The sequence below is a fragment of the Otolemur garnettii genome, unplaced genomic scaffold, assembly GCF_000181295.1.
Source record: "Otolemur garnettii isolate 467f Iridium unplaced genomic scaffold, OtoGar3 scaffold00196, whole genome shotgun sequence".
Lineage (NCBI taxonomy): Eukaryota > Metazoa > Chordata > Mammalia > Primates > Galagidae > Otolemur > Otolemur garnettii.
Genome location: NW_003852591.1, coordinates 1,011,624 through 1,024,962, shown reverse-complemented (window position 1 = coordinate 1,024,962; position 13,339 = coordinate 1,011,624). Strand labels below are relative to the sequence as shown.

Sequence of the window (13,339 nt, the reverse complement as noted above, 5' to 3'; positions counted from 1 at the left end):
ACAGTAGCCTGGATGGAAGCAACCCCAATGACTATCTGTGAATGGACTGGACGGATAAGCAAATGCCGTAGATATACACACAGGGGGACAGTGCTCATCTTTGAAAAGAAGGGAATGCGGACACGGGCTCTGACGTGGATGAACCTTCAAAGATTGTGCTAAGAGAAATGAGGGAGCCACAAAAAGACAAATAGACAGACTGTTCTGGGGTTTGTCAGAGACTGGGCAGAGGCTGAAGTGAAGAGTTATTATTTAACAGGTGTAGAATTTTCAGTTTTAAAAGATGAAAAGAGTTATAGAGATGATTGGGGGTGGTCGTGCAACATTTTAAATGTATTTAACATAGGGTGACCAGACATCCAGCTTTTGGCGGCACAGTCCTGATTTTTAACCCTGGGGTGTTTTTTAAAAGTCCCAATTTTTGGAACATGAATGGGCCAGAAAACAGTAAGGGAATATACGGTTTTCGGCGGCCATGTGGCTATTTAGTGGATAATGAGTATTATATTATTTTTATTAATTTTATAATGTTAAACTGTAATAATAACAAATAATTGTTGAGAAGTGATTATCAAGAACTGCTTATCAAAGTTTGCATTGTTGTCAGGCCCTGCCCCAGCCCCACCCCAGCCCCACCCCCCATCAATGGTGTCCCGCTTTACCAGCGTTAAAATCTGGTCACCTTAATTTAATACCAGTGAACTGTACATTTAAAAGATAGTTAAGACAGTAAATTTCATATTATGTCTATTTTTTACCACATTAAAAAAAATTGGAAAAGAAACCAACAAGTAAAATAATAACAAAAAGTCAAATCAACTGTAGAAAAACAAAGTACCAGGAATAATCACAAATGAAGCTGACAATGTAGTTAATGAGGAACACGAGACTCCATATACTTAGACCACCACATGAGGCTTTAGCTTCAGGTTATAATTAATTATTATTGGTGTTACCCTACACAGTCTCTTTCCCAGGCCAAACCCTTGAAAATAATTGAAAGAGGCCCTTACATAGAAATGTTAAAATTATGTTCTCATGACTAAATTAAAAGAGTCACGTTCCTTTTTTTTTTTTTTTGCAGTTTCTCAACAGCTCAAGGGATCCCCCTGTCCTGCCTCCGCCTCCCAAGTAGCTGGGACCACAGGCACCCACCACAACACCTGGCTATTTTTTGGTTGCAGCCATCATTGTTGTTTGGTGGGCCAGGGCTGGATTCGAACCCGCCACCTTAGGTGTATGTGGCTGGCGCCTTAGCCACTTGAGCCACAGGCACCGAGCCGGAAGCTTAGCATTTTTATAGAGGTCAGCTATGGTAACACTAAAGAGGGTCCTCCTCCTATAGTACATCTACAGAAAGTTGGTGCCTAGATGAGCACCATTACCTCCTCTACTTTTGATTCTGTCAATGAACCACTTATCAGGCTGTGTTTTACAAAATCATTTTCTACATTCCTTGGGGAAAATAAATGAACTCTCATTCCAGCAAATTGCATCCCCAGTATTATATCCAACCCTAACAGTTGCTGGCATATAAAATAAAGAAAGGAAGAGAAGAAGGGAGGGAGAAAGAAATTACTGCTTTGCTGTTGTAATAAATACTTATCATTAATGTAAGACTCACTTTAAATACAATCAAATTCATCTTTCTCTATTTTTGTTACTATAAGGCCTTAAGAATTAATAGAAAATAAAACTAGTTGTAGAAGACTAAATAAAAAATGTTCTTATGAAGTATGAAAAATAAATAATCTCTCTACCCCCTCAGGTTTAAAAGAAATTTTTTTTTAATTTTTCAAAAGTAGCTTATAAAATACCATACATAGTATGATCCTAATTTTGATTTTAAAATGTATCTATCACATAGAAGAACAAAAATGAAAGAAAATGTTAGTCTATCAGGACAAATGACCCAGTTTATTCTACAACAAATTATATAAAAAAAGAAAGGAAGGGAAATGTTACAGATGAACAGAGACTTAAAGAGACAGAGGAAAGTGTTAATTCTGCTTGGATCCTGATTCTAACAAAGCACTATACAACGACAACTTTGAGACAAAGGAGAAAACTGAACATGGACCACAGTTTGCATCACTCTCTAGTAAAAAAAAAATAAGTAATTATTTATTTCATTAATGATAAAGGCACTGTAGTTACCTTTTTAAATGCTTCTCTGTTAAAAAAAACAATACTGAAGTATTTGTAGGTTAAACAGTATAGCATCTGAGCTGTGGTCTAAAGCTCCAAGTACAACAACAAAAAAAAAACAAAACGTAAAAGGAGAAAGATAGGGACAACTAGAAATACTTCAGTTCTTGACTCTTGAAGCTGGATTATGGGAGCTCATTGTGCTATGATAGGGGGCTCATGGTGCTGTTCTGTTTTTGTATACATTTGGAAAATCCCATAGATAAAAAGTAAAAATGCCAACAAGATAGTTAGTTAGTTATTTCTGGGTGGTAGAGACTAAGTAATATAGTGGGAATTGAGTGATTTTTACTTTGGTCTGTGTGCCATTCAGGATCATTAAGATTTTATACAACCATGAATTACTTTTGGTTACCTAAACAAAAAAAATTTACTCTTTTAATAGATAGATAGACCTTTCAATGCCCAGTTCAAACAGTAACACTTCCAAGCATTTAATCCTCTCTCTAAAATGCTTCAATGCATTTTACTTATATTTTTACTAAGGGCATTAGTAAGTTTGGCCATTTATTACGAGAATTTTCAATTATGTCTAACACCACCTCTAGAAAAACAACTTGATTAAACGGTGCATTTCTTTTTCAAATTTCTATCTTGGTCATCACTAAGCAAAATGTCCTCTCTATGCAATAGATGCAAAATAGCTATCTGCTTCATTAAATTCACTATCCACTAATAAATCCATGGAGGAAGTAATTATCAATAGAAGACACGTATCTTACCTTCTAACTATAAAAGCTTTAATTTAAAGCCAAAATATGCATGAGGGACTCTATACAAAGACCAATACTCAACAAGTGTTACTGAGTAATTTCTCAAAACATTTATTTCCTGGTTGACTGGAAAAAAATAAGGGTCAGTAGCAGAAAAGGGTCAGTTACTGAATTAAGTTATGGACTTAAAATAACATGACTCCCCAAGAAAAAACAAAATTCATTACCATTCATTATCTGTCCTATTGAAGGCTCATCCAGAGACCAATAAGGCCATTTGTATTAGGGAAACTGTTACGGGCAGAACCCAGAGCAAGTCACGTGCTGAGAGAAGCATCAGTGCAGGCGGGTCCCTATCACATAGAAGGGCGGTTCCCCCACACAGCTCACGTGTCCTTTACCAGCTACTCACTGGAGACATTGGCCTATTTTTTGCTTATGTGAGCAGTGACTTTCTTCAAGCAGAGGGCACTCATCTCTACATTCACCTACTTAAAAATCTTTTCCAAATGACACAATAAATCCTTCCTCCCAGTAGCACCAACATCTCCAGAACAGGCATCCTGGGCTTCACCACACACGAGGATTCACCAAACACCATATATGGACTTAATTTTGCCTGTGTGGTTTTGGCGAAAGCCAATTAAATACTAGTGAAGACATTTACAACTTCCTCTCATATATAAAATATGCTTAGGGATTGACAAACATTAAAATAAAGCCCCCATCACTAACAGTCTTCCAAGCCCATTGAGAATACATTAGTGTATCCTGATGCCTTTGTATCAAAGGACTGATGGAAGCCTCTCTCTAGTTTCTTTTCTAGGGGCAGCCTCTGACTTGTTGCTCCCAGTAGCCGGGTCTTCAAAACTGCCTTTGCTCACTCAACATTTTAAGGCAGATAGTGGTAACAGGCTGAGCTCCAGACAGCTCCCACTCTGACTCCACGTACATCCATTCAGATCAGGTTCTCTTTTCTTTATTTTCTGATTCGGTACTTTTGTTCATATCCACTCCTATTAAGAAATTTTATTTATTTTATTTATTTATATGTTGCCTCAGTAGAGTGCTATGGCATCACAGCTCATAGCAACCTCAAACTCTTGGGCTTAAGGGATTCTCTTGCCTCAGCCTCCAAAGTAGCTGGGACTACAGGCACCTGCCACAACACCTGGCTATTTTTCCAGTTGCCATTGTTGTTTTAGCAGGCCTGGGCCAGGTTGGAACCAGCCAGCCTCGGTGTATGTGGCCAGCACCCTACCCACTGAGCTTTGGGCACCACCCATATTAGCAAATTTTAAATATATTAAGATAGTCAAGAAAGTAGGCAACATAGTACTATTATAAAACTACAATATAATAGTATATACAATCATACGCATACAAATGTAGGGCTCCCCCAAGTGATCAGGTATTAACAAATAAGACATTCCTCCAAAGACACTTTAATTCAAATTCCTATTACTATTTGCTCTATTTGTCATTAGAATAAGTTTTTTAAAAGGCAACTCTATCTGGTGTGGGGAACTGCTGCTTTCTCCTTTCTGGAGAACATAAAAATAAGAGAAGAATTTAGTGAGAATACGTCGTTCCTAATGAAAAAGAAAAAGCATCAGTAAATGCTTTAGTGAAGTGGTCATATCATAGTTCTACAGGCTGTTAAAAATGTTTGCTAGGCCAAAGGATTTCATATCATTTTCCTTCTTTAGAACAAAGAAGAAGGCTTTGAATAATAAATAAGCATAATGAAATAATTCTGAAGTGAACTCAGGCTGGGCCAAACTCCGTTCAAATTAGTCACGGCCAAAAATAAAAGGAAGACTCTATAAGCATCCCTTTCCTGCTATACATTTTTAACGTTTTTATATTATATTCAGCATTTAGATAATATAATTTTATCTGTTACAATTTACCCTTGAACAATATGGGTTTAAACAGTGTGGGTCCACTTACATGCAGACTTTTTTCAGTAAAAATGACACGGAGTGTGCCTGCCCCCGCTGATCCCTGTCCACCTTCCCCACGCCTTCACCTCTGCCTGCCCCCAACACAGGGAGACCAACCTTCCTCTTCTTTCTCCTCACTGTCCACTCAACATGAAGACCAGGGGGATGAACACCTTTATGCTGATTAGTTTCCACTAATGAATAGTTAAGTCTATGTTCTCCACCTTATGATTTTCTTAATAACACAGCCCTTAGTTTACCTTGAGATACAGCATACAACAAGTAACATAAAATCTCATGTTAATTGACTGTTTATATTATTATAAGTCTTCCAGTCTACAGCAGGCTTTCAGTAGCTCAGTTTTGAGAGAGTCACAAGTTATATGCATATTTTTGAGGGAGCACCCCTAACCCCCACATCGTTCAGGGGTCAACAGTACGTATCCTGACTTGTCTCCCTCTTGTACTCACGATGCCAACATACTTACCAAAACTCCCTAAGAAGGCGCTCGGGATTAGCATGTGAGTTATTTGCTTCTTGGTGTTAATAGATTCAAAGTCCTATTTTTATTTAACCTACTGTCTTTGTCTGTGGAGTATGTTTCCACAGGGAACTCTACTGGATATGACAGCTGCTCTCTCGTGTTCTAAGGAAGACATAACTTGTTAGAATAATGAGGACAGAAGGCACAGGGTTCATCAGAGCACCTGACGAGGGGTCAGATCACAACTCACAGGCTGGACAGCCAGGGAGGAAATGTTTTCCAGGCTTCCTATTACCGACCTCTGAGTCTGCGAGCGTCACTCTTCTGCCAATATAAGACATTACATTGAGTTTATATTGAGTTATAGTGAGTATTGGGTTTCTCGCTACCACCAAGAGAAGTCTAAAAGAACATGCAATTGTACATTTATCTGACTTTTCCTTTCGCACCTACTAGGGGTCAGCGTGTCCTATAAATTAGCAAAGAAGTATGACTTTATTTTCATGCGGTCTACCAGCAAACACCACATTATGCAAATACCACATTTACATAAGTAAAATGTGACCACTGTTAATTCTTTACCTTCAGGAAAAGAAGCAGGGAGCTTTTCAATTTCCTCAATTGTGCTCTCATTAAAAGCAGAAGGCTAGAATGCAAATAACCAAACTGAAATAACAGATACATTTAAATAGTATCTTACTTACCTATGAATACACAATTGTCTAGATAAGGAAAAGCACAATACTTGGGAGAACTATTCAAATGTTTTAATCTGTAAAGCACACAATTTATTCAGAGATCGTTATGAATTAACATTATTCTGGGTATTTAGAAAGAATATGTCAATGTTTAAAAATTTTAAAGCGAAAGAAAAAAACAATTTTCTTGTTCAATTGTTCAATTCAATTTTCAATTGTTCAATTGAATGCTTACATGTACTCTGGAACGATGCTTCTCAAAAAATAATAAAAATTAAAAGAACGATGAAAATTAAAAAACTATCTTAAAAATTAAAATGATGGATTTAATTAGATACGCACAAAATGAAATGTAAGATTTAAATAAAAAACACAAAGTTTTGTGGATTTGGATGGGTTTTGGTGGGTTTAGGGTTTGTTGGTTTTCCAGTATTGCTAGATTCTGCTTTAGATATCCCTCAAGTGGGGAGACAGTGCTTGGGAAGGAGGCATAGGCTTAGAAGACCAAGTGTCGTATCACCACCAGGTCTGGAAATTGTCCATCATGACCTGCCTCTTCTGTTCCTGAGCAGTCCTGAGGAAGCATGATGCACCAGAGGAGAATCTGCCACCTGACCTAACAGACTGTCTGTCTCAGCATCATCAGATCACTACCATTCAAAAAAGGGACAGAAAAGCCTAGGGGCGCAGCTGATTAAACTGAGCTACTCAATCCAGAAGACAAGGTGCGGCTGCCATCATATGATGCTACAAGTGTGTGGCCTCACTTGGCCTACATGACACAGTAGGACTGAAGCCAGAAAAGCGGCCTAGGAGACGGAGTCTGAAGCTAAGCTAAGCAGTACAGTGGCCACAGCGGGCTGAGCTCACGTTCCCCCACACACACCCTTCCCACCCTTCCCCCTGAGTGTCTAGTTAAGGTTGCACTAGGGTGGTAAGGGTGCTTATCTCCGGAGACTCTGAGCAGAGAGTCCCACACAGACACGAGGTGGTGGGATATTGGCAGAGTAAAGGTTTGAGGATACGATGTTTTCTCTGAAGGTTCTCTTCGATATTTTGTTGAAGTGAAAATCACCTTTCTGCTGTTTAAACATTTTGCATTGTTAGAATGGAGACTAATCTGGTGTTACTTCCTGTCTGATAAAGTTCTCTTGGTTGGTTTCCTTGTATTTCATTATAAAAGTTACTAGAATTGTAACTGAGGCAGAACAGAATTAAGAGGCTACTCTTGCTATTCGCCAGAATCATTGGCCTTCTGATAAAAAGTCTGTTTGGACCTAATCCCTGTCTCTGCATATTGGCTGAGGAGACTGGACCCTCTTTGTCTGGTAATGGCATCTAGAACAGCAGTTCTCAACCTGTGGGTCGCAACCCACAGGAACTGACTTAAAGGTCACAGCATTGGGACGGTTGAGAACCACTGATCTAGAATATGAGGCCCCTGCCAAAAGCTAAAAACTGTCATATTCAAGTTTATCAACCACGATTTATCCTTATTTAAGAGTGTTTAAATGCCACAAAAAACATAGGAACTCCACTGAAGGTGAACATTTCTGTAATATATACGCACACTCAAGAGAAAAAGAGTGTATCTTGAAAAATAACTTCCAAGACTGAGGTGAAAACAGAAGGCACTTAGCATGCACTGATTTTTTTCTTCCCTCTCCAGCACCAAAACTTTCCTACAGACTGCTTACTTTACCACTAAGCAGTTCCAGAAGACTCCAAAGATGTTACATTTTCAAAGACAACTTTTCAGTTGTGCTGCACATTTTAAAAAAAAAAAAAAACTGGGCTCTTCAAATGGCTAAAAATTACAGAGATCTAACAATCTTTCTTGGATTCCACCTCTATTAAAGAAGAATGACACTGGGAATGGTCAAATAAATGCAACTAGGAAAGTGTCCTAATGTACTTTAAAAACATTTTCGGAGATAATCATTCCCCAATTTCTCTTACTGAAATTCAAGGAAGGTCAGAAATAGTGAGCCACTTTGAAAGCTCCAATTACCCAGCCCCCTAAGCTCTGCACAAAGGTTTAAGGAGGTTGATGCACAGATAACTTCACTGTCCTTTATAGGTTACAGTCTCTCCAGAAGAGTTGACTCCTTAGGCAATTTTCTTCTGACAAAGCAACAGATAAGAAAAATCCCAAGGTCTTTGTTTCAGCATCCAGCTGAGATCAAGGTTAAGTACAAAGTAACTAAACCAAAGAAAGGAACACACCCTCAGAGTTTTAACATATCAGAAAATGTCTCTCTCAATCAGAAAGAAGCTGTTATCTTTCTTAATAAGAGAAAGTCCTTTTGTAAGTGTTTAAAATGTTTAACTATTCAGATGGGATAGCCTAGGATAGAACGGGGGTTTCTAACCAAGACTAGCCACAAGCAATCAAACAATCACTCTAAAACCAAAGGAAACACATTCATCAGTGTCAGTTAAAGGGTAGAACTTCCAGCCATCTCTCCAGCCATCTCTCAATCACTCAGGGTAAGCTCGGCAGCCCAAATTATATACCCACACATCAGATTTAGGCTCCTGGAATATGGGTACAGGTGTACATTCTCATCAAATTTTAAGAAACAGAAGATTTTTTTTTAATGCGCTTACTATGGAATAGAAACATTAGTCTATAAAAGAAAATCTTATTAATTTTAATAACCAGAAAAATATGTGAAATGGTAATGGTGGCTAATGCCTATAATCCCAGCTACTCAGGAGGCTAAGGAGGGAGGATTGCTTAAGGCCAATAATTTGAGACTATCCTTAGGTAATAGAGTGAGACCTCATCTCTAGTTCTACAAAAATAAAAAATAAACTAGCCAGGTGTGATGGCACACGCCTGTGGTCCCAGCTGCTTGGGAGGTTAAGGCTGGAAGACCACGTGAGCCCAGGAGTGTAAGACTGTAGCATGCTATGCTCACAACCGCTCACTTCAGCCTGGGCAACAGAGTGAGGCCCTGCCTTGGAAAAAAATACATATACAGAAAACAAAAAGGAAAGAAAAATATTTCAACCATTTTATCTGTAAAGATGACAACACTGATTTCAGAAATCAATGACTCAAACTGTGTGTTTCCCATCCTCTCCTTTGCCTTCTCTGAGGCTCAGCAGTAAAACAAGAAAAGGAGGAAAGATGGTGGCAGGAAATACAGAACTCACATTTGACGAATCAAAATTCTGCTGTAAAGAGCAGGTCTTCTAAGAACAGCAGTCTGACGGACATTCCCTTCCCCCAGTGTGATATTGTGACTGATCCACCAACTCACCTCATTCCATTTCAAAGTTAGTAGCACATTCTTGCTTTTCAGTCCAACTGGAAGTAATTGCTGAAAACCTAGATTAAAATAGTTATGAACTTTAGTATAACAGTTATTTTCAAATTTTGAAAAACATACAACTTTACTGCACAGTAAGTAAAAAGGGGGTAAAAAAATCACCACTACCAATCAAAACATAATTGTGGAATGTTATATACTTTGCTCTAAAAGCCTCTTTAATTTGTCATCTCTTTATATTCAGTTCAACACACCCTTAAACTGAAGCCAACCAACAGCCATTCATCGTATGTGTTTTTAAAAAAAAAAAAAAAAAAAACCCCAATAAAATGACTTTGGGATGGTCGCTCCACCACTTGTGTATCAGAACCACTATTCCAAAGACTGATTCCATACAGGGGCAACTTTGTGCCGCAGGGGACTCTTACAACGTCAGGAGACATTTCTGGTTGTTGCGGGTTAGGGAGGAGCTGCTACTGGCAAGTAGCGGGTGGAAGCCAGGGTTCCTGCCAAACATCCTACAAGGCACAGAACAGTCACAGTCCTCCTTTCCCCAACAATGATTACCTTGCCCAAAATGAAAAGAGTGGTGAGGCTGAAAAATCTTGCTCCAAACATTCTGATTATCTAAAAATTCTACAATTCTCACATTGCTCATTTCAGATAGGTAATAAGCTCCCGCCACGGCCGTAAGGTATTTCCTATGAATGCTAAGCTCCTTGCTGGTTAAAGAATACACATGCATGCTCAATAGTAGTAATCTGCACCACGTGTACCCATTTCTAACAATACGAAAATAAGTCAGACTACACATGTCTACAAAAGTGCCCGGGAAACAAAGTTTTTAAAATTTGCTGAGGTTAAGTGCTACTACAAATTACATTAACTGCCAAACCCTGTTTCCAATAACATACAATGGAAGCTAAGAAGAGCAAAAATAAGCTTCACTTGGTGTGACTCACTGATATCCCAAATTCTTGCTAAGGACAAGAGGGGAAGTTTTTCTCTTCCCAGCCCGTCACCCTGGACATCAGGATGCCCATCTTTTATTCAGCCACATATAAAAGCACAGATGTCCCAGATACTAGAACTTGCAGTGTTTGCATGATTGGCCTACAAACTGAACCCACAGAATCCATAAAGAAATCTATAGCACACAACTCATATGCTTTGTTTTGTTCATCTTAATTAATGAGCTATACCCCATTACATAAATAAGACAGACCTGGCAGCCGATCTCCCTCATAATCCACTTAGGTACGTGAATAAATATGCACCATTTAAACTCACACAAAGGGTACAATTTATGAACACATATAGAAAGATTCCATCGGAATTATTCCATTCCACTGGGCAAGATTTCCACATGTGCCAAAAGGGCTTATTCTAATTAAAGATCGACTTCTTCCTAGAATCCTTAGTGCTACACAGGAACTGCCTAAATCAGACAATAACCCCAGGCAGCAAGTGGGCCCTAGGCGCTCATACCCCAAAGGACCAGAGTTCTGGCCATCCGGGGGCACCTGTGGCTGGGGCAGGACCCCAGTCTGGAGCTCCCTGCCACGCGCTGGGCCCTCGGGACCAGGCAACTCTGTTGGAAGTTGTTCTGGATACCTGGCTTACCCAGAGCTGAAACAGAGTAAATGGGGCCCACACATGTTCTAGATTCAAGGTGCCTGTGAAATCAGCACTGAGTCCCGCACACCTCCACCACCGAAAGTTAACTGGGGAGGGCAGCTCCAGTCCTGAGCCAGGAAAATAAATGACCAGGTCAAAATAAAGGACCAGGCTCCTGATATCCACAACGACTAAGAGAAAAAAGCAACAGTATAAAGGCAAGCCAGCCCCAGAACTTCTGGGAAGGTTCGGAAGTGGTAGCAAAAAATATGGAATCTAGGCTCTTCCCCCATTTTTCTAGATTTAAATTGCTCTCTAAATTAAAATTAAAATAATAAAATTTCAAAACATAAACACTTTCTTTTTTTCCTCTCTTAGCAGTAAAATATATTCTGTTCCAAAATAGAAAGGTTACTCAATTTCCTGTCCAAAGCAGTCCAGAGAAAGCCACGTGCACTGTAAAAGCAGCAAAAAAATAAATAAATAAATAACAAAATGCTAAAGAAAAGTCTGATGTGTAGGCGTACACTAAGTGCAATATAACTACCACTCTAGGTTTTTTAAAGCTCTTTTCCTTGATCATTCTGAGAAATATGAAAATTAGTATAACTGCTAAAGATAAGTTTGTCCTCCAACATATCCAAGGAAAACAAGCCCTATGATAGATTAGTTATGCCAAAGAAAGAAAGGTATGGGAGCCGATTCTATGTCTTTAAATGTTTTTTTCTACCAAGGGGAAAGGACAGATCCCACCAGACAATTATGCAATATTCTCATAGAAAGAAGACAGTTCTGACAATGAGCCTTCTCCCCACCCTCCACCCAACCCTGACTCGTACAAATTTCTGCACCAGGAATAGCCTGCCTCATAGAGGTTGAATATCCCTAATCGGAAAACCTGAAACACTCCAAAATCTGAAACATTTTTAGTGCTGACATAATAAAGGAAACGCTTATTAGAGCATTTGAGATTTCAGCTTTTCGGATGAGGGACGCTAACCTGATATACTACAAATATTCCAAAATCAAAAGAAAAAATCCAAAATCCTAAACACTTATTTTTGGTTAAGAGTATCAAGCTGTCCGTTTCATACTAAACCTCTGGGGACTAACCAGTCATAACCAATGTGAGCTAGATTATGAATTAGCTGCAGCCTCACATCTACCACTCTATATCAAATTCCCTTACCCTGCTTATACTTCCTGAAAACTCTGAATTCTAAGATGGGTCCAACTCTTTATAAAGTAAATTAAAAGTTTACTGGTACATGTTCAATACTGCAATAGATACACTGTGATGAAAAAAAGAAAAAAAAAACGAAATATGAAACTCTTAAACAGCTCACCAGCAAAACGAGGAAAAAACAGCGTACCCAAAGTTAGTTAAAATTAACTATAATGTTATCATTGAATACAATAAAGCGCCATATTTTTGTAAACCATACTTTTTCTGTTCAAAAAAGCAGGGTGTTCCAAAGGCAAAACACAGGGGAAGGAAATAAATAATGAGCACGGAAAGAATGTATGAATGAGATGTTGGTGAGGACTGAAAAGCCAGCACACCAAAACACGGATCAAGGTCGGACGAGAAGCCACACTGGCCCGGCAGGTGCAACACAAGCCATCCCAGTACCTAGTTCTCATGCCCATTACTTTACCTCAATTTGGAAGAATTCCTCAGTCTTTCCTTTACGCTTTCCTTGACAGTTTTGAAGATTCCAGGCCAACTGTGTTCCTTAATTTGGCCTGTCTGCTGTTTCCTTTAATTAGAGTCAAGCCGTGAATTTGTGGAGGGAAACCACGGGACTGCTCCTTGCCCTGTACCAAGTGGTGTACGATCTCGAACTGCTTCCCTGACTGGGAATGTCACCTTCTATCATTTGATTAAGGAGGTATCTGCCAGATTTTGCCCCCAGAAAGTTACTCTTTTTCCTTTTGTAATTAATAAGAATTTGGTTGGGTAATAGTTTAAGACTATATAAATACCCGATTTCTCAACAAACCTTTATCCAGTACTTTCAGTGTCCATTGATAATTTTTGGCCAAATTAATTATTATTCAATGATTGCCAAAAAGTGATTTGTTAATCTAATAATAAGTACCTATAATTTTAGTGAAAACATAGTATTTGGAGACCATGATCTGGGTGTTAGCTGTGCTTAGTGAAGTTTGTCACTGTTCCCAGAGCCCCTAAGTGGAAAGAACTACACACGCAAACCAGCACACGCACACACACGCACACACATGCACACCAGCACACACACACATGCATACACATGCACACCAGCACATATACACGCACACAGGCAAACCAGCACACGCACACACACGCACACCAACATACCAGCACACACACACACACATGCATACACATGCACACCAGCACACACACGC

At 39.1% G+C, this 13,339-nt stretch overlaps 1 protein-coding gene across 9 annotated transcripts in view; it reads right to left on the bottom strand.

Annotated features, from left to right (window-relative positions):
• Nucleotides 1-13,339, bottom strand: part of SIPA1L1 (signal induced proliferation associated 1 like 1) — a 385,188-nt gene that overhangs the window by 293,288 nt on the left and 78,561 nt on the right. For 8 of the 9 annotated variants that reach the window (XM_023507644.1, XM_012812217.2, XM_023507649.1 and 5 more), the window contains one exon: nucleotides 9,320-9,387. The gene's annotated coding sequence lies outside the window, so the exon portion shown is untranslated. Of the gene's footprint in view, nucleotides 1-5,934; nucleotides 5,950-9,319; nucleotides 9,388-13,339 lie in introns of those variants that run through there. The other variant, XM_023507647.1, reaches the window with a different exon arrangement.